Here is a 24,669-nt window from a genome sequence, read left to right on the forward strand (position 1 = left end):
AGTCTCCTAGAGGGAAAATGAACATTGTGTGTATAGATCTATACGGGACTGACAAGCCCGCATCCCGACTATTCGCTACAGTTCGGCCGGCTGACCAAGGGGTGACAAATGTCACATCAGTTTCGACGCCAGTAGGTCGTCGTGTTGAACACTTGTCGATCAATATGGTTATAACCACATCACAGCTTAACCTTAATTAACAAGTTGGTTTTAAGGTAGTTAGTGATTCAGTAATTACTTATACAATATTACTGAATACTTTCACTTTCCCATTACATTCATATAGTGATCTTCTCACATAAAAAGTAATGCAAACTATTTTCTAGTAAAGATAGTCTTAAACTTGGGAAAACTTACAAAGGACAAATAGTACAGTCGATTCTTAGTACATTCATTTAGAAAGGGGCCTATAATGCTAACTTTATGATTCCTCGGTAGATAAATCAGGTATATATGTTAATCGGATCCAACAGACAGTAGGATGTGTGCTTTCCGCTTCATTTCCTTCTCCTTGTTTGGTTGTGGGCTTAGAGCATAAGGAGTACCAGGTATAGGTCAGGTCATAGTATACAAATTCAATATACCATTTTCTAGTACAAAAACATACTTTTTAGATACAACATACAGTAGGCTAAACTAGAACCTTATCAGCAAAAGGGTTTAATTCATTTTATTAATCATGTACAACTTAAAGGACCTTTAGTGGTTAATTCTATAATACCTTAGTTTATACATCAGGGTTATATATAATTAATATCTGATAGGCAATTGGATGTGTGCTTTCCGCCTTACTTCATGTTCCTTGTTTGGTTGTGGCTTAGGGCAGATTCACCCATTTAACTGTCCGTTCGATATTAGATTATATATAGCTTGTATAAACTAAGTGATTATAGAAGGAACTATTGTGGTTACTAATTTTACTAAAGGAAATATATGATTTTCTTAAACAATGTTTTCATCAAATATAAAGAAATATTACAGTTAACTTTGTAAGTACCAAATGAATACGTCAGGGTTATATACAGTGAAGATCTAACAAACAATGAGATGTGTGACTTCCGCCTCATTCCCTGTTCTTTGTTTGGTTGTGGACTTATGGTAGATTCACACAATCGATTGTTTGTTTACTCTAAATTGTATATAACTTATATCCATTTAGTACTCATAGAAGGAATTATAGACTCATTTTTACTTTCATTCATCATATCAGAAAATATAGGATTTTCTGGAGGAACAGACGAACTTTTCTAAAAAGAACTTACAACTCACTTTACATCACTAAAATACTTATGAACTCACCAGCTTAAATGCTGATCTACTCTTTCAAAATAACTTGTATTCTCAGGAAACTAGTAGACAGGTACACGCGCTGGGATTCAGAAGATGGAGCATAGTATCTTCATGTCTTGTTTTGTTATTTACTTTCGGAGTCTATCTTATGTGAACCACATACTTTGTAAACACTTTAATATTAATGTAATGGTTGTTTGCTACTTTGATTACTATGATGCATGTGTTGTGATACTAAACATGACGTCCTTCGCCCCCGAACGTTTCCGCCGTTCTGGTTTAAGGGTGTGACAAATAATGGGGGAGAAAATAGATGAAAAATAGGGTTGGAGATGGGTAGGAGATGTCCTTTAAGATGGGTTTGAGATGCCCTTAAGGAAGAAGGTGACAACTCAAATTCTGAAAGTTGGCAAATAAGGTCCTTAGGGTTTGGTCTACTAATGCTTTTCACCATAATATGAGATTTTATGATAAAACGAGTTCCAAAAATTACAATCTAACCACTATACTAAATATATAACAGTTATATTAAATAAATAATTTATTATAACTATTATTATTAACATTTTTATAATATCTTTTATTTAGTTAAGTCATTGTCAAACCTACAACATTTAGCTTTTAATTATACAAATGTTCATTATTATTTATTAACAATATTTTGAAATCACTAAGTGGAAATGGGGCATTACACGTTGTAAGTACACATAAACCCGTGTTGACAAAATAATATTTAGGCGGTAAGTACATGTAGACCCGTATTGAACATGAAATGGTCAGGCTGTAAATTTAAAATACATATATATTGCCAGATAATTAGCCATTTTTAGTATGCATGTATCTATATTGTGGTATATGTTATTCATAGAACTCATTAAGCCTAGCGTTTACCCAATTGTTACAAATGTTTTTAAAGCACTTCTTTGGTCCGTGAGAAAGGTAATGTTCGACGGTACACACACATTCGCAACATGTTTCCACACGGTTAAATCATACTCTGATATACTTGAAAAAATAAAATTAAAAAAAAAATGCCTTAAAAACCAAGACGTTACATCAATTTTCAAATGGTTAGAAATTCAAGTCAATTCTTTTTATTGTATTAATGCTATATTTGATCAAGCATCCAGAAGCATTCTCATTAAGAGAAAAATGATAGATGCGGTGATTAACACTATTTTTTTAGAACCTTTGGAGGTTTCGTGATTTATGAGGGATGTAAGATAAGGAAATATATTATTTTTGACTTATTGGAGGATTTTTCTTTCTCTAGATTAGCAAAAGATTCAAAAAAAAAAATTATGTTAATTGGAATTATTTGTTGCAAGTCCACTAAACAAAACATCTTATAAATCTCTTTTTATATTTCATTAGTGCTTTTCTATAGTTTTTGTTTTAATACATGTGGCTCGTGTTTCAAAGACAAAAGATATAATCTATTATAATAAATGAATGTTTTTTGTCACATGTTTTCTTCTTATTCATTTAGACACATGGTATTTTCTAGAATTTTTAAATTTTCTATTTTTCATTTGTCATTTTATTTTATTTTTCATTTTATTAAATTAAAGTTCCACATTTAATATATAAAGTAATATATATATATATATATATATATATATATATATATATATATATATATATATATATATATATAAGGTATTTATTAGAAAGGGTTTATATATATAATGTATCCAATACATTAAAGACTCATTAATTTTAACAATTCAAAAAATTTCTCATTTTTCTTATGAATTCAAAATTTTCAAATTGTTAAAATTTTAAATTTATTTTTTTTTAAATAAACCCTTGTAATACATGGGTCTCACACCTAGGCTTTGTTCGGCGGACTAGTTGAAAAGCTAGCTGATGGCTGAAAAGTTAGCTGTTAAATAAAAAGCTAGCTGGTAGTTGAAAAGCTAGCTGATAAAAAATAACGTTTGGTAAAACTAGCTGAAAAGCTAGCTGAAATATATATATTTACATAAAAGGATATGTAAGAATATGTGTTTCTATAATTAATTAAGGGGTGTATTTGGAAAATTTTAAAAAAAGCTCCTAAAAAGCTAGTCTAAGTAGCTTTTCAAACCGCTAGCTTATAAGTTACTTTTTGGCTTACCAAACACGACAACATAAAAAAGCTTGAAAAATAAACTAGCTTATCAGTTAGCTGTGGCGCACCAAACACAGCCCTAATACATATTATGATATACTTTTACACAGTAGAAAGATACATATGTAATACCCAAATTCAAGGAACGGAAAAACGTAGTCACACTGTGATATAATGTAACCCAAAAGGAAAGAGGTATTGCTCAAGTTTCTAAAATTTGGTTTCTTACTTTGTTTCAATATTTTATACGGTATAATAATATATTTTTCATATTTGATATTTTTTGTAGGTCGATATTAACATATTAAAAAAAAGTTGGAAATAAATAACATATCAATTTTTCTTATTTAAATTGTGACATAACGTCACATCAACTAATGAAATAAATAAGCTTGCCACTCGATTTTTTAAACCGATACAAGTATTAAAAATAGGTCTAGAATAACAAAAATCTAAATATACTTATCATCTACTCTAATATATAAAAATTCTTTTGTCATATGTCACACTCTCATTGATTTCACTACATGTTATTTTGTGGTTATTTTCAATTAAATTTTTTTCATATGACATTTTGTAGCACCCGGTTCCTGGTATGTATTTTATTTAATGTATTTTGCATTTTTGGCCTGGGACTCGGCGAGTTAAAGTCCCAACTCGTCGAGTAGGAGCGGGTTTGATACGGGACTTAAGTGGCGGACTCGTCGAGTCGGCGGCCAGACTCGACGAGCAGGCCCTGACTAGACAAAAACTCTAATCTGAGGGTTTGCACCCTATTTAATCATCTCTTTCAGCCACCACTCGTCCATATTGCTCCCAAAGACCCTCCATAGCAAACCCTAGCCGAGTGTGTGAAGATCTAAAGGCAATTGTGGTGATTTTGGTGGTTTTATTCACAAGGAAGAAGGAAGAGCATAAAATGATCAAGAGGAGACTGAAGGATTCGAGTTTGGTTCATCATTTGCAGTCTTTGAAACGTATAAAGTCTGTACCTTGATTGCTTGTTTGTTAGATCTCTTTTGGGGAAGATTTAGCGCTTTTAAGCCATATGAGGTGACCAACCATGAATTGCAAACATGGTTGGGGGTCAAGACTTCGGATCTAGCACTTGGGAAGAGTCACAAGGTAGATTGGAGTTGCTTTTGCACTCAAGGAAAGTCCCATGCATTGTAAGAACCATTTTAGGGCCTTTTAGGCTCAAAAGTCCCATGCATGCACGTAAAGTTCGTAACTTTACGTGCTAGATCGAGCTTAGGGGCCTGGATCTATCATTTGAACAAGTGTTGTACATCAGAAATCAAGGATTTAGGATGTGGACGTTATCGACTCGACGAGTCCGTTCTTGGGGCTCGACGAGTCCAAGGCATTTAGTCCCATATCTGTTGAGGGTCAAAAGAACTCAGTTGGGTGTTAGAAGGGTTGTAGCAGGTCAGAAGGAGTGACCCAACGCATTGGACTTAGTTTTAGACCTGGAGTTCATGGGACTCGACAAGTGCTAGAACAGATTCGGTGAGTCCAAGGAAATCTCCTTATGATTGAAGATGAACTCGACGAGTTGTTCATACAACTCGGAGAGTCGGATGAAGGTTCATTGATGTTCGTAAAGAAGGGGAACTCGTCGAGTCGTTGCCAAACTCGACGAGTCGAGTCATGGATAAGGAAGGGTAAAAGGGTAGGGACTCGATGAGTTGATGGCCCAAATCGGTGAGTCGGGTCAACTTGAAGTTGAATTTGACTGGACTTGAACTAACCCTGTTTAGGGTTGCACGATCTGTGTGCTGACTTAAAGGTTGTCGTGTAGGGATCGAGGAGTCGAAGGGAGTAGACTTGTACGCCGATGATAGTTCAAACACTGCACGACATTGAGGTGAGTTACCTTCCAGTAGGGATCAGTTTTCCTGACTCTGGTCCTTAGGACCGAAGGGTAGGTCAGTACCCGGATATGCCTGACTGTATGCTTATATCTTGATGTTGCATGCTAGTGGTAGGGAGTGAAATAGTCCCTGGTTACCGGTTGAAAGATACCGATGACAGTTACCGGTTGAAAGAGATGAGGATTACCGGTTGAAAGATACCGATGATGATTACCGGTTGAAAGATACCGACGATGATTACCGGTTAAAAGATACTGACGATGATTACCGGTTGAAAGATACCGATGATGATTACCGGTTGAAAGATACTGATGAAAGTTACCGGTTGAAAGATACCGACGATATTGTATGGTATGTGGTATGATGGGGGAACTCACTAAGTTTTGTGCTTACGGTTTTAGTTTTGGTTTCAGGTACCTCTTCGTCTAAGGGGAAGGAGTCGGCGGCGTAGCATCGCATCACACACACACACATGATTCCGCATCGGACTTTCTGGGATTGTACTATGATTTTCATTACTTTTAATGTCATGGTTTGGGACACAGCATTATGATTTTGTATTGTGTTGGTTTATTGAAAATGTTATGGTAAATTGTTTTATAAATTATTAATTCAAAAAAATGAAATTTTTGGGCTTGAAATTTGGGATGTTACAAGTTGGTATCAGAGCCTTGGTTTGAGGGATTTAGACACACCCTCGAGGGTGTCTGGACTCAAACCGAGGGACTAAAAGATTTTTACAAGGAAAATGGTTTTCTAAAATCTAAATGGAGGGATTTTAAGAAAGACGAAGTATGTGATGCATGCGACCGGCCGGGCTCAAGTAAGTTTTCCCCAAGATACCCATACTTGCTATGTTATGTTATATGGTTTTGATTCAGAAAACTGCATGCTAGAATAGGACTAAGGATCTAGGAGGATGCCTTGTGTGCCTGATATATGATTCTGAGAATTGCATGCTAGTTAGGGCTAAGGGTCTAGGGAGGATGCCTTATATGCCTGTTGTTTGAGCTGTATGCTAGGACTGTTTAGTCAGCAGTAGGATGGCCTGTGTAGGTTATGCCTGGTTTGGTAACCCAATGCACGAATGCTGCTTGCTTTGTGCTATAGGGGTACTGGCCATCTTCAACTAGCTAAGGAACAAAATATGTAACAGTATCCGCAAGCTAGTTAAGGGGTGGTGGGGACTCCTAGTGCAGCTGATGACGGAGGGTAGGTCAGAGAGTGCCCTAAGGAAGCCTAGGATGAGGTCAGTGGGAAGGGTATCGGTAAAAGGGATTTGGTGGAGTTGAAGCAATCCTTGAGGAAAGTACGGGTAGATATGGAAGGTAGTATGAGCCCGTACTACTGAAAGCAGAGGACCCGTACTTGAATCCGAGCATGTGGTCACGCGACATGGAGCGAGAGGTTCAGGATCTAGGTCAGGATCAGGCTCGGGTGCTGGATCCGAGCATGTGGATGATGTGTTACGCGAGTTCATCACGTCCGAGATCACGAGAGGTATCCTTGATGCGACGTCGGTTATCTTCGGGTCGATCAAGGAAGGGATCATTGAGCTGATGGGGGATCGCCTCAAGGCTTTCAGGAGTAACTTGGCGACCAGCCAGTCAGGATCATGCACACTGTCCTTTAAGGACTTCAGAGGGAGTGGTGCGCCGGATTTCCATGGGGTGAAAGACCCCATTGCTGCTAGGAGATGGATCGCAGACATCGAGTCTGCGCAGCTGACGAGCTTCTGCCCGGAAGGGTCGAAGGTCCGTTTCGCTGCAGGGTGTTTGAGAGACAAGGCTAGAGATTGGTGGGAGTCGGTTGGTGACTCTCTGGGAGCCTCGGCTGTTGAGTCTATGACCTGGTCAGACTTTGTGACCAAATTCAGGGCAGAGTTTGCGCCAGCCGTGGAGCTTCAGCAGCTGGCGAGGGAGTTCTTGGACATGAGACAGACTACGGAGACTGTGGCAGAGATCACCGCCAAGTTCCAGGAGAGGGAATTGCTGGTGCCCCGGTATGCGGGTGATGAGGATATGAAGAGGACCCACTACCATGACATGCTATGAGCTGACATCCAGGAGCATGTCAGTTTCTCAGCTTGCCCTACTCTAGATTCCATGATTGCCAGGGCTAGGGAGAGGGAGATTGATCTGGAGCACATCCGGAAGAGGAAGGCAGAGGAGGGGTTGACGACGGGGGCTTCAGGGAAGAAGCCCAAGGGATCTGATGGTAGACCGAAAGGCCAGTCAGGACGGGACCGCTTTGGGAAATGCGGTCGGTTACATGAGGGAGCTTGTCGCACTGGGCCGGGTTCAGGCTGCTACAAGTGTGGAAAGGTTGGCATTTTGGCAAAGATTGTACTACCCCTACTCCTACGATACAGACATCAGACCTGATTTGCTTTCATTGCAATCAGAGGGGCCATAAAAAAGGCCAATTGCCCTAGATTGACAGCAGCAGCGACACCGGCAGTGGCACCGACTCCAGCGACAGCACAGGTTGTGGATGGCCGGAAGGCCAAGTTGGAAGCTCCAGTGGTTCAGAGCCGAGCATTTCAGCTGACAACCGAGGAGGCACGCGTTGCACCCGATGTGGTGACGGGTATGATTTCTTATTTATGTTTTATGTTATGTCGTTGTGATTTTGATATATTATGTGCCTTGCTTAGGATCATTCCATGTGAACGGTATCCCAGTTCAGGTGTTGTTTGATTCGGGTGCCACTCGATCATTTGTCTCTCTTGTGCTTAGCAAAAAGTTTCCGGAGTCTTTGGGTATGTTGGATTGCCCTCTAGAGGTCGAGATTGCAGACGACCGGTCGGTACGAGTGTCAGAGGTCTACCAGGATTGTGTTTTGAGGTTGTTCGAGAAACGTTACCTAGTGGACTTGGTTCCCATACCTTTTTGGGGGAACAAGGTTATTATTGGTATGGATTGGCTGAGCCCCGATAGGGCAGTGATCAATTGCGTGCAACAGTCAGTGCGGATTAGGACCCCTAGTGGGGAAGAGCTGGTGGTTCAGGGCGAAAGGCCACAGCGAGGACCAGCTTTATGTTCGGCAACGAGTGCTAGGTGCTACCTCCAGCAGGGTTGTGTAGGTTATGTCGCCTATGTTATGGATACCCAGGAGGCAGGTAGGGCGACGGTGGGCGATGTGCCTGTAGTACGGGAGTTTGAGGATATATTCCCCGAGGAGTTGCCCGGGGTACCTCCGGAGAGACAGGTGGAATTCAGAATTGACCTGGTCCCTAGTGCGGCTCCGATAGCCAAGGCACCGTATTGGTTGGCTCCTCCTGAGATGCAGGAGTTTTCTACACAGCTGCAGGAGCTGTTAGCAAGGGGTTCATTAGACCGAGCAGTTCACCCTGGGGATCCCCGATTCTGTTTGTGAAAAAGAAGGACGGGTCGCATCGGATGTGTATAGATCATCGAGAGTTGAATAAGGTGACGGTGAAGAACCGTTACCCACTCCTGAGGATTGATGATCTCTTTGACCAGCTACAGGGAGCATCTTAGTTCTCTAAGATTAATTTGCGTTCAGGGTATCACTAGATGAGGGTCAGAGAGGAGGATGTGCAGAAGACTGGCTTTCAGACCCGTTATGGTCACTATGAGTTTGTGGTGATGCCTTTCGGGCTCACCAATGCTCATACCGCGTTCATGGATCTCATGAACCGTGTGTGCAGGCCGATGCTGGATCGGTTTGTCATAGTTTTCATCGATGACATCTTGGTCTATTCCAAGACGCAGGAGGAGCACAAGGAGCATCTGCGAGAGCTTCTAGAGATTTTGAGAAGGGGGAACTTGTATGCTAAGTTCTCCTAGTGTGAGTTCTAGATGTGCAAGGTGCAGTTTCTTGGGCACCTTGTCAACCAGAATGGGATTTCGGTAGATCCAGCCAAAGTGGAGGCCGTGATGAGATGGGAGGTTTTGAGGTCTCCATCCGAGATTCGGAGTTTCCAAGGATTAGCCGGCTACTATCGGAGATTCATTTAGGATTTCTCCAAGATAGTCGTACCCATAACCAGGCTAACGAGGAAAGTTGTGGTCTTTTGTTGGGGGCCTGAGCAGCACGTTGCATTCGAGACACTGAGATAGAGATTGTGCGAGGCGCCAATCTTAGCCCTGCCAGAGGGCATGGAGGATTTCGTTGTGTACTGCGATGCGTCCATCTCGGGTTTGGGCGTAGTATTGATGTAGAGAGGGCATGTCATTGCTTACGCTTCGAGGCAGCTGAAGCCTCACGAGGCGAACTACCCGACACATGATTTGGAGCTGGGGGCTGTTGTGTTCGCCCTCAAGATTTGGCTTCATTACCTCTATGTGGTTCGTTGTACAATTTACACAGACCACAAGAGCCTGAGTTATCTCATGTACCAGCCAAATCTGAATATGAGGCAGTGTCGGTGGCTTGATGTGGTAAAGGATTATGACTGTGAGATCCTCTACTACCCGAGAAAGGCTAATGTGGTGGCCGACATGCTTAGCCACAAGGAAGCGCCGATCAGGGATATCTATCTGAGGATGACAGTGGTAACTCCGCTGTTGGAGCGGATAAGAGAGGCCCAGCAGGAGGCCATGAAGGAGGAACATTGGAAGAGCGAGCGGATTGTGGGGCAGGTTTCCACCTTCGACTATGACATCCGAGGATTATTAACTCTGCACCGTAGGGTGTGGGTGTCGTACCACGGGGGTGTGCGTCAGGTTCTGATGGAGGAGGCGCACAAATCTCGATTCTCCATTCATCCTGGGGCGACAAAGATGTATAGGGATCTTCGCCTGGACTATTGGTGGCCCTACATGAAGCGAGATGTGGCATGATACGTGGAGCAGTGCTTGACCTGCAGGAAGGTCAAGGCCAAGAACCAGAGGCCACATGGCAAGATGCAGCCGTTGGATATTCCGTTGTGGAAATGAGAGGATATTACGATGGATTTTATCACAAAGCTTCCCAGGACCGTGCGGGGAGTGCATTCGATTTGGGTCATCATCAATCGATTGACCAAGAGTGCCCATTTTATTCCGATTCAGGAGAGCATCTCAGCCGAGAAGTTGGCCGACATCTATGTCAGGGAGGTGGTGACGCGGCACGGGGTGCCAGTTTCGGTGGTTTCAGACAGGGAAGTACGGCTCACTTCCAAGTTTTGGCAGAAGTTTCATGACGAGCTGGGAACTCGTTTGCATTTTAGCACTGCCTTTCACCCGTAGACGGATGGTCAGATCGAGCGGACCATCCAAACTCTAGAGGATATGTTGCGAGCATGCGTGTTAGACTTCGGGGGTAGTTGGAATACCTACCTTCCATTGGCAGGATTCTCCTATAACAATAGTTATCACGCGAGTATCGATCGTCCTCCCTTCGAGATGTTGTACGGGAGGAAGTGCAGGACCCCGATATGTTGGGGTGAAGTTGGTGAGAGGGTAATGGGGAGCACTGAGGTGGTGTTCATGAGGGTGTTGCCATGGAAGGGCGTCATCCGATTTAGGAAGCGGGGCAAGTTGGGCCCCAGATGCATTGGGCCTTTCAGAGTTACCGCCCGAGTGGGCAAGGTAGCATACAGGTTGGATCTGCCAGCCAAACTCAGTCAGATCCACAGCACGTTCCACGTCTCCCGGCTGCGGAAGTGCTTGGTGGACGACTCAGCGGTGGTACCCTTAGAGGATATTCAGGTCGATGACAGCCTGAATTATATTGAGCGGCCAGTGGCAATCCTTGACCGGAAGTCGAAGGATCTGAGGAACAAGAGGGTGGAGCTAGTGAAGGTACAATGGCAGCACTGGAAGGACTCGGAGTGGACTTGGGAGTCGGTGGATGATATGATGGAGCATTACCCAGAACCTTTCTAGGAACAAGCAGCACATTTCGAGGACGAAATCTAAAATAAGTGGGGGAGAGTTGTAGCACACGGTTCCTGGTATGTATTTTATTTAATGTATTTTGCATTTTTGGCCTGGGACTCGGCGAGTTGAAGTCCCAACTCATCGAGTAGGAGCGGGTTTGACACAGGACTTATGTGGCGGACTCGTCGAGTCGGCGTCCAGACTCGACGAGTAGGCCCTGACTGGACAAAAAACCCTAATCTGAGGATTTGCACCCAATTTAATCATCTCTTTCAGCCACCACTCGTCCCTATTGCTCCCAAAGACCCTCCATAGCAAACCCTAGCCGAGTGTGTGATGATCTAAAGGCAATTGTGGTGATTTTGGTGGTTTTATTCACAAGGAAGAAGGAAGAGCATAAAAGGATCAAGATGACACTGAAGGATTCGAGTTTGGTTCATCATTTGTAGTCTTTGAAAGGTATAAAGTCTGTACCTTTCTTGCTTGTTTGTTAGATCCCTTTTTGGGGAAGATTTAGGGCTTTTAAGCCATATGAGGTGACCAACCATGAATTGCAAACATGGTTGGGGGGTCAAGACTTCGGATCTAGCACTTGGGAAGAGTCACAAGGCAGATTGGAGTTGCTTTTGCACTCAAGGAAAGTCCCATGCATTGTAAGAACCATTTTAGGGCCTTTTAGGCTCAAAATTCCCATGCATGCACGTAAAGTTCGTAACTTTACGTGCTAGATCGAGCTTAGGGGCTTGGATCTATCATTTGGACAAGTGTTGTACATCAGAAATAGAGGATTTAGGATGTGAATGCTATCGACTCGGCGAGTCCGTTCTTGGGGCTCGACGAGTCCAAGGCATTTAGTCTCATATATGTTGAGGGTCAAAAGAAGTCAGTTGGGTATTAGAAGGGTTGTAGAAGGTCAGAAGGAGTGACCCAACGCATTGGACTTAGTTTTAGACATGGGTTTCATGGGACTCGACGAGTGCTAGAACAGACTCGACGAGTCCAAGGCAATCTCCTTATGATTGAAGATGAACTCGACAATTTGTTCATACAACTCGGCGAGTCAAGGTCAGGACTGGTTCATTGGATGAAGGTGAACTCGACGAGTTGTTCATACAACTTGGCGAGTCGGATGAAGGTTCATTGATGTTTGTAAAGAAGGGGAACTCGTCGAGTCGTTGACAAACTCGACAAGTCGAGTCATGGATAAGGACGGGTAAAAGGGTAGGGACTCGACGAGTTGACGGCCCAACTCGGCGAGTCGGGTCAACTTGGAGTTGACTTTGACTGGACTTGAACTAAACCTGTTTAGGGTTGCATGTTCTGTGTGCTGACTTGAAGGTTGTCGTGTAGGGATCGAGGAGTCAAAGGGAGTTGAATTGTACGCCGAGGATAGTTCAAACACTGCACGACATTAAGGTGAGTTACCTTCCAGTAGGGGTGGGTCTAAGGCCACAATGCCGGCCCACCAAAGAGGGGTATTTAGAAGATGATTGTCCTTGTGATAATTATCTTGGTCTGGTTATGTGCTTTGGTCATGAGATTTATCTGTATGATATGTTATGTGTATAGTAGGGATCAGTTTCTCTGACAGCGGTGCTTAGGACCGAAGGGTAGGTCAGTACCCGGATATGTCTGACTGTATGTTTATATCTTGATGTTGCATGCTAGTGGTAGGGGATGAAATAGTCCCCAGTTACCGGTTGAAAGATACCGATGACAGTTACCAGTTGAAAGATACCGATGAGTATTATCGGTTGAAAGATACCAATGATGATTACCGGTTGAAAGATACTGACAATGATTACCGGTTGAAAGATACCGACGATGATTACCAGTTGAAAGATACCGATGATGATTACCGATGAAAGTTATCGGTTGAAAGATACCGACGATATTGTATGGTATGTGGTATGATACCGATGAGGATTACCCATTGAAAGATACCAATGATGATTACCGGTTGAAAGATACCGACGATGATTACCGGTTGAAAGATACCGACGATGATTACCGGTTGAAAGATACCGATGATGATTACCGGTTGAAAGATACCGATGAAAGTTATCGGTTGAAAGATACCGACGATATTGTATGGTATGTGGTATGATGAGGGAACTCACATGCTAGTGGTAGGGGTGAAATAGTCCCCAGTTACCGGTTGAAAGATACCTATGACAGTTACTGGTTAAAAGATACCGATGAGGATTACCGGTTGAAAGATACCGACGATGATTACCAGTTGAAAGATACCGACGATGATTACCGGTTGAAAGATACCGATGAAAGTTATCGGTTGAAAGATACCGACGATATTGTATGGTATGTGGTATGATGGGAGAACTCACTAAGATTTGTGCTTACAGTTTTAGTTTTGGTTTCAGGTACCTCTTCGTCTAAGGGGAAGGAGCCGGCGGTGTAGCATCGCATCACACACACATGATTCCGCATCGGACTTTCTGGGATTGTACTCTGGTTTTCATTACTTCTGACGTCATGGTTTGGGACACAACATTATGATTTTGTAATGTGTTGCTTTATTGACAATGTTATGGTAAAATGTTTTATAATTATTAATTCAAAAAAAAAAAAAATTCGGGCTTGAAATTTGGGATGTTACAAATTTTGTAATTTTTTTTCATTTTATCAAATTTCACATACTTTCCTTTTAATTTTAAAAGTTGTAAAGTAAAACCTCATTAGTTTCATTTGTTTATTTATCTAAATTATTTGTTTAAATTTAAAAATAGAAAAAAAAACATTAATTTTAATAATTCAATATTTTTTTAATTTCTTTTAAATTCAAACTTTTAAATGTTACAATTTCATATTTAATTCTTTTTTTAAAGTAACTAATGTAATACATAGGTTTTACACCTAGTCTAATTAATACGTTGATAATGATATATAAATGAAATTTTAATAAACAAAAGGTATTAATTGAAACTTTTATAAAAGTGTAAGGGATAAATTTAAAAGTATTTAAGTTATATAAAAAAGTAAAATTTATATTGTATCAAAATATTATTATATTAAAAAAATGAATGGGTCTGTTGATCTGCGAAACAGCACCTCTTTCGTGAGTTAAAGTTTGAATTCGTGTATATACGGTTTCCCCTTACTTATACAAACATTGTGATCATGCTATTTGATATATGTTCATAATATTGAACCTAGAAATCTACTTTATAAGAGGTTTTGATGTAGAGATGTTATTATATAAATTTTCATTAACTCCATTGTATTAAAACTTAATGTTCATATTACACCCTATATTTTTTCTGACCTTTATAAACTTGGCTAAGATTTGACTACATGATTATTAATTTGCAACAAACTTCTAAAATGATTTTCTTCTTTATTTTTAGAATTTAGACGTTACTTAACTTGAAATGAATATATATATATATATATATATATATATATATATATATATATATATATATATATATATATATATATATATATATATATATATATATATATATATATAGGGAAAAGTGAATAAGTGGCTGTCATGTATCTAGTATTAGGTATAGAACCATCAAAATTGACTTCATTTTGATTTAAAAACACAATTTTTTTCAGTTTTAGCTTCTTATTGCTTTTGAGCTCATATTATTTCTTATTTCATAATTTATCTCCAACATCTAGGTATTTCGAATGTGTTGTTTTTATTAGACCTCTAGTAGGCTTCATAACTTTCTTTGACACCTACCATATATATACTTGTATGTTCTTTTTGATGTATTATGGGAAGAAGTTTATTGGGTTTTTAATGAACAATTTCAATCTTTCACTATAGTTTTCTATATTAAATTTGAATATGAAGATTTATAGGTACAAAGTCTATCATCTAATCTTATAGAGAATAGAAAAAAGATAGTAGAGAGATTTGATTGTATTTTTTTAAAACTATGTAGTTTTTGATGGTTCTATACCTAATATTAGGTACATAATAGCCACATATTCCCTAAACTCATATATATATATATATATATATATATATATATATATATATATATATATATATATATATATATATATATATATATATATGTTTGATTAAAAGATTAAAGTTAAATTAATGGACACTAACATAAACGTTTGTCGAAATTTTGGTTAAGATTTGACTCCATGATTGTGACTTTGCAACAAGCGTCTAAATTTTTTTTGTCTTTCTTCTTCTTTTTGAATTTAGGCATTGCTTAACTTGAAACAGTGGCGGAGCTAAAAGGGGCGTTGGGATACTACAGTGCCCCCAAAAATTGTTATATATATATATATATATATATATATATATATATATATATAATATTATTTGTAAACATGTGTTATGTTATTTTACCCCTAATAAAGAGATTATAACATGTTTTTAATGCCCAATATTTGATAACTATATATAATATACTGACAATGTTTGTACTCCATATCAAAATTTATGGTTCTGCCACTGACTTGAAATGAATATGACATAAATAAATATGCTTGATTAAGAAATTACAACTAATTTAATGGATGCGTACGATACCATACATTTGTCATCCCTAGTTAAAGTAGCAGTGATGATATTGGTTTGACAAAATTGCAAGAATGGTCACTGTGGTATGTCATGTATCTAGTATTAGGTATAGAACCATCAAAATTGACTTCATTTTGATTTAAAAACATAATTTTTTTCATTTTTAGCTTCTTCCTATTGCTTTTGAGCTCATATTATTTCTTATTTCATAATTTATCTCCAACATCTACGTATTTCGAATGTGTTGTTTTTATTAGACCTCTAGTAGGCTTCATAACTTTCTTTGACACCTACCATATATATACTTGCATGGTTCTTTTTGATGCATTATGGGAAGAAGTTTATTGGGTTTTTAATGAACAATTTCAATTTTTCACCGTAGTTTTCTATATAAAATTTGAATATGAAGATTTATAGGTACAAAGACTATCATCTAATCTTATAGAGAATAGAAAAAGGATAGTAGGGAGATTTGATTGCATTTTTTTAAAATTATGTAGTTTTTGATGGTTCTATACCTAATATTATGTACATAATAGCCACATATTCCCTAAACCCATATATATATATATATATATATATATATATATATATATATATATATATATATATATATATATTTGATTAAAAGATTAAAATTAGTTTAATGGATACTATCATAAACGTTTGTCGAAATTTTGGTTAAGATTTGACTACATGATTGTGACTTTGTAACAAACATCTAAATTTTTTTTTGTCTTTCTTCTTCTTTTTGAATTTAGGCATTGCTTAACTTGAAACAGTGGCAGAGCTAGATGGGGCGTTGGGGTACTACAGTACCCCCAAAAATTGTTTATATATATATATATATATATATATATATATATATATATATATATATATATATATATATATATATATATAATATTATTTGTAAACATGTTTTATGTTATTGTACCCCAATAAAGAGATTATAACATGTTTTTAATGCCCAATATTAGATAACTATATATAATATATTGACAATGTTTGTACCCCATATCATAATTCATGGTTCCGCCACCGACTTGAATTTGAATATGACATAAATAAATATGCTTGATTAAGAAATTACAACTAATTTAATGGATGTGTACGATACCATACATTTGTCATCCCTAGTTAAAGTAGCAGTGATGATATTGTTTTGATAAAATTGCAAGAATGGTCACTGTGGTATGTTAAAACTAGCAATTTTGGTCCAAAATGGGTTTGGCTCGCAAGGATGGTCCAATAGTTTCGTTTTGTTGCAAGTTTAGTCCAATTTCCTATGAACTTTTTTATAATGACGGATTTGCCCTTATATTTAATTTTCTATTTGTTTATAATTTCTTTTTATTTTTCTAATTAAAATTTAAACAAAAGAAAAAAGAAAATGTAACCCCACTTTCTTTATTCCTTACAAGACTAGTCCGGTCCGGTCACCACTGCTACCGGAAACCACCACCACCACCACTCCAAAAAAACAATTTTTTTCATATTTGAAAAGGAAAATAATCATGTTTTTTCACATCTGCAATCTAAAATATGAACAATCCAATTTTCTACAAACTCAATTTTTTCCATATCACTCAAATTGGAACAAGAACACTCATGAACAAGAAATCTGAAAACGTCCAAAAAACAAAAATGAAAACCAAATTGATTATCGATTTCTGAAAACAAAATCGATGGAGAAGAGGGTGGATGTTATTGGTATCTTGATCTGGAAAGTCATCGGTCGGACGTTGGAGTCGTTGGAGTCGGAGTCACCACCTCTCAACGGAATAGGTTTCCAATGTGGGTTACTATTTGGGATCTTTGCAACCTCTGTCTTCATCTATACAGAGGTGACGACGGCCATTTAACAAACCCTAAATCGTCACCAAGAAAAGCTCAAGATCTCTGCCGCCATGCTCATCCGATTCTTCAGATCTATCTCGGACTCACACTCGAAACACCAAAACCCTCTTTGTCAGCTTCAGATCTTCGCTTTTATGATCCTTCGATTTGAAAAACCCTCCCATTTGAAAGCCTTCGTCACGTTGAGCTCGCCATTGCTACCGGAGAAGAACTGAGATCTGAAAGATTTAGAGTTCATGGCTGACGAGACCTAAACATCTAAGGGGTGGCGTCGACGGTGGTCTGATGAACCATAAATCTGTAAACAAAGAACCGGAGTTAGGGTTTCTCCTGATGAAACTGAAGCAGGGGAGGAAGACAAATGAGTGGGTGGTGACTCCATCTAGACGGTGGCTAAGTGGCAGAGGATGGCGGTCTGATGAGAAGAGTCCAATTGATCTAATTTTTCTGAAAGCTTGTGTTCTTGTAAAATGATATGCGTTAGAGAGAGAAAGAGAAAGAGAGAGAGAGAGAGAGGAAGGAAGGATGAGGTGTGTATTTTTTATTTTTCTTTTTTATTTCTGATTTTTGCAATAAAAAGAATTAAGAAAATAAAACTAAAAAGGGCAAATCCATCATTATAAAAAAGTTCAAAGGAAATTGCACTAAACTCGTAACAAAACAAAACTATTGGACCATCCTTGCGAGCCAAACTTATTTTGGACCAAAGTTGCTGGTTTTAACATACCACAGGGACCATGCTTGTAATTTTGTCTATTGTTTTTGTAATAATTTACTTTCTTAGTAAAACAAATATAAATTATTAAACCAAAAAATTAACAACAATGGCTTTTTGCAGTAAGCTTTATATTATATTTTAAACTGTTAAAATTTTGAAAAAAAACATTAATTCATTATGGTAAAATAACTATGATTTGCAAGAAAAATAAAAACAAGGTAAAATAATAATGTTTTGAACTAAAAATAATAACTAAAAGATGTTATTTGAGACATCTATGCAAATAGAAGGGCCTAATTGGTCATGTTTATTATATATTTTCCATATATTAACTTAAAAATAATGAATAATTTTAAAAATCAAAATCATATTATGACAATTATTAAGATGTCGAATCTTTGTGTTTTGTTTGGTGCGAAAAATTTCGCCTTTTCTTTCCCTTTTCAACAAATAGCCATCTATCATTATTCATGATGCATTTCTTGTGACAATTACTTTTCTCTTTTTTAGCCTTTTCTTTCTCAATTATGGCTTATTTTATATTAAATATAAAAGATTTTCAAATTATTATTTTATTTCGTAACTATAGAATGTGTATATATTAATGCTCATTATTATCAATGAGCATTAATATATACACATTCTATAGTTACGAAATAAAATAATAATTTGAAAATCTTATATATATATATATATATATATATATATATATATATATATATATTAGTTTATAACCCGTGAAACCACGACTACAAAATTAATTAAACTTTAATATTAGAACACAAAATTATTAATCAATTATAATCGTTAATTTAAATAAATATATGAAATTATATCACCTTATAATTTGTATTAATTTTATTTTAATTTTTATTCCATTGTTATTAATTTATTGTAATTAAAGTGAAAATTTTAAAATTTGAAATAGAAAATTAATAGGTTGACAAGTGACATGCATTAATTAAGATGTTTAATAGATGACACATGACAAAAAAGAATAAAATATGTATTAATTAGGAGGCCTAATATAATGTAACATGTCAAAAAGATATTAAAACTATTTTTTAATTAGTATATATATATATATATATATATATATATATATATATATATATATATATATATATAATATAATGTAACATGTCAAAAAGATATTAAAACTATTTTTTAATTAGTATATATATATATATATATATATATATATATATATATATATATATATATATATATATATAATTATGTTCATGTGAGATGGTTTAATCTTGTGAATGACTATGATTGTGTCTCACGGTATCACATTAGAATATTTAGAATGTAATATTCTATTACAATATTTTACGTATTTAAAAAAACGGTAATTTTATTTATTTATTTATTTATTTTGGTAATTAAAGTTCCAAAAATAATAATTAAAAAAGAATTTTTGGATTTTTCCTTTTATTTTGCATTTTAAAATTATTTTTAGATTTGCTCTCAGGGTCTCACAAAATTAGCATGATCTCAAATAAACCTGAATATATATATATATATATATATATATATATATATATATATATATATATATATATATTATATATATATATATATATATATGATAACAAAAAAATATAAATATTATTTACAAATAAAACATAATTATCAATTAGGGTTGTAATATATAGGTTCTTAATTAAACATTTAAGCTATTATTTGAATAATGCAGTTTCTTTTGATATCTCTTTATAAATAATGATTATGTGATCATGCTATGTAAGCTGTGACCTTTATTGGTAATGTTTATGTGATCGTGAGCAAATATTTTTATTGAGAATATTGGTATGAACAACGAGGTTATAATGTTATCACATGAAGTGGGGATGACGTTCTCATGTTATAACATTTGTTGAGAGAGAGAGAGAGAGAGAGAGAGAGAGAGAGAGAGATGATTTGATTAGAGAAATAAATAATTTGATTGGGTATTGTCTCTCGTGCTCGTTACCACATTTTCTAACTCCATATCTCATAACTAGAGAAGGTGGTGATGTTCCAGCCATGGTAACGACGTTAAAGAACCTCCACGTATGCAAAAATGAAATCTCCACTAGTCCGTACCAAATAGCCTAAGAGTTTATACAAGCTAATGCTACATGGGATGATAGAGCATGCTTGAAGAAAAATAGAAATATTATTTTCAATTGAGTTGTTAATGTACTTTTTAACGCCAAAATATAATTATAATAATAATAATAATAATAATAATAATAATAATAATAGAGGTATCTTATATTTGTCATCCAATTACTTCAATGTACTTTATATTTTATTTACTTTTTACTTTATGCTTTTGTTTGTTTGTTTCTTTTATTATTATTATTATTATTATTATTATTATTATTATTATATATATATATATATATATATATATATATATATATGTGTGTGTGTGTGTGTGATATCTTAAAATTAATAAAAAAAAAATCAATTTTTTAAAACCAAATCATAGACCATATTTGTTTACAAAACAGTGTTTCCAAGAGAATAAATCAAAATCAGAGTATCCCAAAATTCATAATCATAAAATCGAGAGAATGTGTGCACAATGACGCCTTTGCTTTTCTACGATCGTCTAAAATACCTAAAACAATAAACTGAAACTGTAAGTCAATGTTTAGTAAGTTCCCCCAATGTACCACACAAAATCAAACAGATAACCAAATGTATACAAGAGCCTTCAGCTTGACTGGACCGCCGCGTAGGGCCTACAGCCTATCTGGACCACTCTATGGGCCTTCGGCCTGACTAGACCGCTATACAGGGCCTACAGCCTATTTGGACCGCCTTGGGTATCTTGGCCTTAAGCACAAAGCAGAATCACTTCAACCTAACAATCATGACATGTTGACATATACCATAATAATCAATAACTAGCAAACAGATAATCATGCAAATCCACCAATCTAATGCATATTCAGTGAACATAGGTAATCATATAAATATACAAATCTAGCACATACTCAACATAACAACAATCCATTATACCATGATACAAAATCTAGTAGGTTGGCCTTGGTTCCTTCGACCCATAGGCACTGTTAGGAAAACGTACCACACAGTCTGAAACGATAGATAAACAAATCACCCTTCTGGATACTGAATCTATTTATTACCTATACAATAGTTTTGACCCAACTCAATTTACTACTCAAATTACCTAGAATACTCTCGATTCAAACCTGGTCAAACCCCTGGTCAAAGGTTAAAGTCAAATCGACACTCAAAAGTCCCACCGCCACTTTTCACGTCGTGACCGTACCTAATAAGACGAAATGGTCGAGGAACATCATCCTCACGTCGTGAAACCCAAGTGCTCATGTCGTGAGGACATTCTGGATAGGAAAATCTTAGTAAAATCTTAACCCTTTGAGTAAATTACACGAATGGTCCCTATGGTTTAGGGTAGTTTACGTGTTTGGTCCCTAACTTATTTTTTTAACTCGGAAGGTCTCTAATGTTTGTTTTTGTTACATGTTTGGTCCCTAGCTTACCTAAAAAGACTATTTGACCCTCGATTTTTTAATTTATTTAAATAAACAAACCCCCAACCTCACCTCCTCACCTTACCTTATATACCTCATGATTTTTCACTATTTAAATAATAGCCTTTTTAAGTAACACGAGGACTAAACATGTAACAAAAACAAACAGTATGGACCAAGCACGTAACAAAAACAAACAGTAGGTATCTTCCGAGTGAAAACAATAAGTTAGGGACCAAGCATGCAAATTACCCCAAACCATATGGGCCATTCGTGTAATTTAGTCAAAAAAAAACTCTTTTGTGAGTTGTATAAACACATGGTGACAATGCTAATCTCTCTCTCTCACACAAAAATTTTAAATGGTTACTTTTTTTTTGTTCTTCAAACGAAGTAGAATTAAAGTATTGTTTGGATTGCTATTTTGGGGGTGTGACTTCAAATATCTTCTTGTTCATAAAAAGAGATAAACACACATTAAACTTTTTTTAGTCTAGATTTTTTGTTTGAATTTATAAACATAGATCATATGGTTTGTATTATGTTCTGTATAAATAACTCATGGTTCTTATTTTGGTTTTAAAATTTGAATTAATATAATTATTCAACAACTTTTCACTAATGGATATAATAAATTCGTTTAGATCATACGCATTTTTATTATGTCTTTATAAATATAAGAATTCTTTAAGATTTGATCGATTTAGATAGTAATTTTAATATTCTATGTCTTCGAATACAATAAATATAAAGTTAAATTATTAGTAAATATTTGATTTGTTAAGAACAAAAATTGTATGAAAAAACAAGCTAGCAAGAACTAGCATCAAGAGATTTGGAAGCAGTTATATGGAAAAAGAAGAAACGAAATTAGAACCCAAATCTAGTCAATTTAAATTGCTTATATTCACATTTTCGCCACATGTTTATCCACTTGTAGGAAATAGGGGTGTAAATAAGGCGAACTACTCGTGAACTACTTGGGATTGACTCGTTAAAAGCTCGACTCGAGATCAAATTGAACAAGCATGAGCCGAGCTCGAGCCTAAATACGAGGCTCATTTAGTAAACGAGCTCAAGCCGAGCTTCAATTCATGGGCTCGCGAGCCTAAACGAGCCTATATATATATATATATATATATATATATATATATATATATATATATATATATACATACATACATACATACACGCGCACACACACACACATAGAGGCTCGTTTAGGCTCGATTAGGCTCGCAAGCCCACTAAATTGTTAACGAGCCAAACTCAAGCTTCATTTTAAGGCTCGAATCGAGCTTAAGCTCGAGCTCGAGCTTCCTCAAAATTAAACGAGCCAAGCTCGAGCTTGGTCAGGCTCAAGCTCGGGCTCGACTCGGCTCAGCTCGTTTACACCTCTAGTAGGAAATTAAAACCTTACAACATTTATGTATAAGATTAATGATTTAGGGGGTAATAAGGTTTTAACTATGTCTATATTAGGTCATTTTGTTTGTTTATTTTGTTACATATATTGCACCAACATGGTTGTTATAACTGTTTAAAAAAGATAATAAGGTTGTAATTTTGTCCACATTAGGTCCCTAGGGATTTTTTTATACATATTACACCAACATGGTTATTATAACCGTTTAAATAGGGGATAGTAAGGTTCTAATTTTTTCAACATTAGGTTCTTATTTTTAATTATTTTTTTTATTTCATGTAACTCTTTTACAATTTATATTAGTATCTAGTTAAATGGTTTCATCATTTCATCTTCTCCTTTTAGTCGCTCATTCATCACAACCACAGTTTCAATTGAAAGGTTACATAATAATTTTTGTCATTTTTAAAAAATAAATATATAAATAAATAATAGTTATCAAAGTCTTAATAACTAAGGCTATGTTTGGCGTGCCACAACTAGCTGTAAGGGTATTCATTTGAATGGATCGGTTTGATCCGATACAATCAAGTGAATCCAAATTGATTTCAGTTTTCAAAACATGAATCCGAATAATCCAAACTAAATTCAAATCCGATCCGATCCGATCCAATTACAATTCGAAACATTTCAAAAACCGAAACATTTTAAAATGACATATAATTATAATATTACCCAACTTTACACAAAAAGCAAAAACAAATTATTTAGTAGTGATTTGAAATTTATAAACAACTAATAAGAAGATATATTGTAGTTAAATATTTTATAGATAGAAAACTTTTGAGAGAAAATGCATATTAATGTTTTATTATCGGGTGAAACGTTTTGAACCTATTTGAAAAAAATAAATTACAAAATTAAGAAATAACTACAAATATATATTATAAATAGATAAATAATAAATGTTTGTTCGGTTTTTTAGGACTATTCAGTTCTTATTTTATAAACCAAAACCAATGTCATATCCAAAATAATAATTCGGTTTTGTTGAAAACAAATAAAAAATCCAAATATCTGAACCAAATGTCAAATCCAAATTATCTAGCTGGATAATTCGGTTTTATCCGAATAGTGAACAAGCCTAGCTAGCTGATAAGCTGGTTTATTTTTCGATCTTTTTTAAGTTGTTAGTTTTTTGTCATTTTTAGAAAACTAATTTAAATAGTTTTTTAAAATGCTAGCTTATAAACTATTTTTTTGGTTTGCTAAACATGACAACTTAAAAAGATTAAAAAAAACCTAGCTTATTAGTGAGCTATGACACACCAAACATAGCCTTAATCATTAAGACTATGATTATTATTCGTTTTTTTTTTTCTTATTTTTTTAAAGACTAAAAAATTGTTATGTAACATTTCAATTGAAACCGTGCTTGTAGTGAATGGATGACAAAAATGAGAACATGATATGATGAAGTTATCTAACTAGATACTAATACAAATTGTAAAAGAGTTAGATGAAATCATAAAAATATTAAAAATAAGGACATAATATGGACAAAATTAAAACCTTATTATCATCTC

This window comes from Lactuca sativa, chromosome 5 (genome assembly GCF_002870075.4).
Source record: "Lactuca sativa cultivar Salinas chromosome 5, Lsat_Salinas_v11, whole genome shotgun sequence".
Classification (NCBI taxonomy): domain Eukaryota; kingdom Viridiplantae; phylum Streptophyta; class Magnoliopsida; order Asterales; family Asteraceae; genus Lactuca; species Lactuca sativa.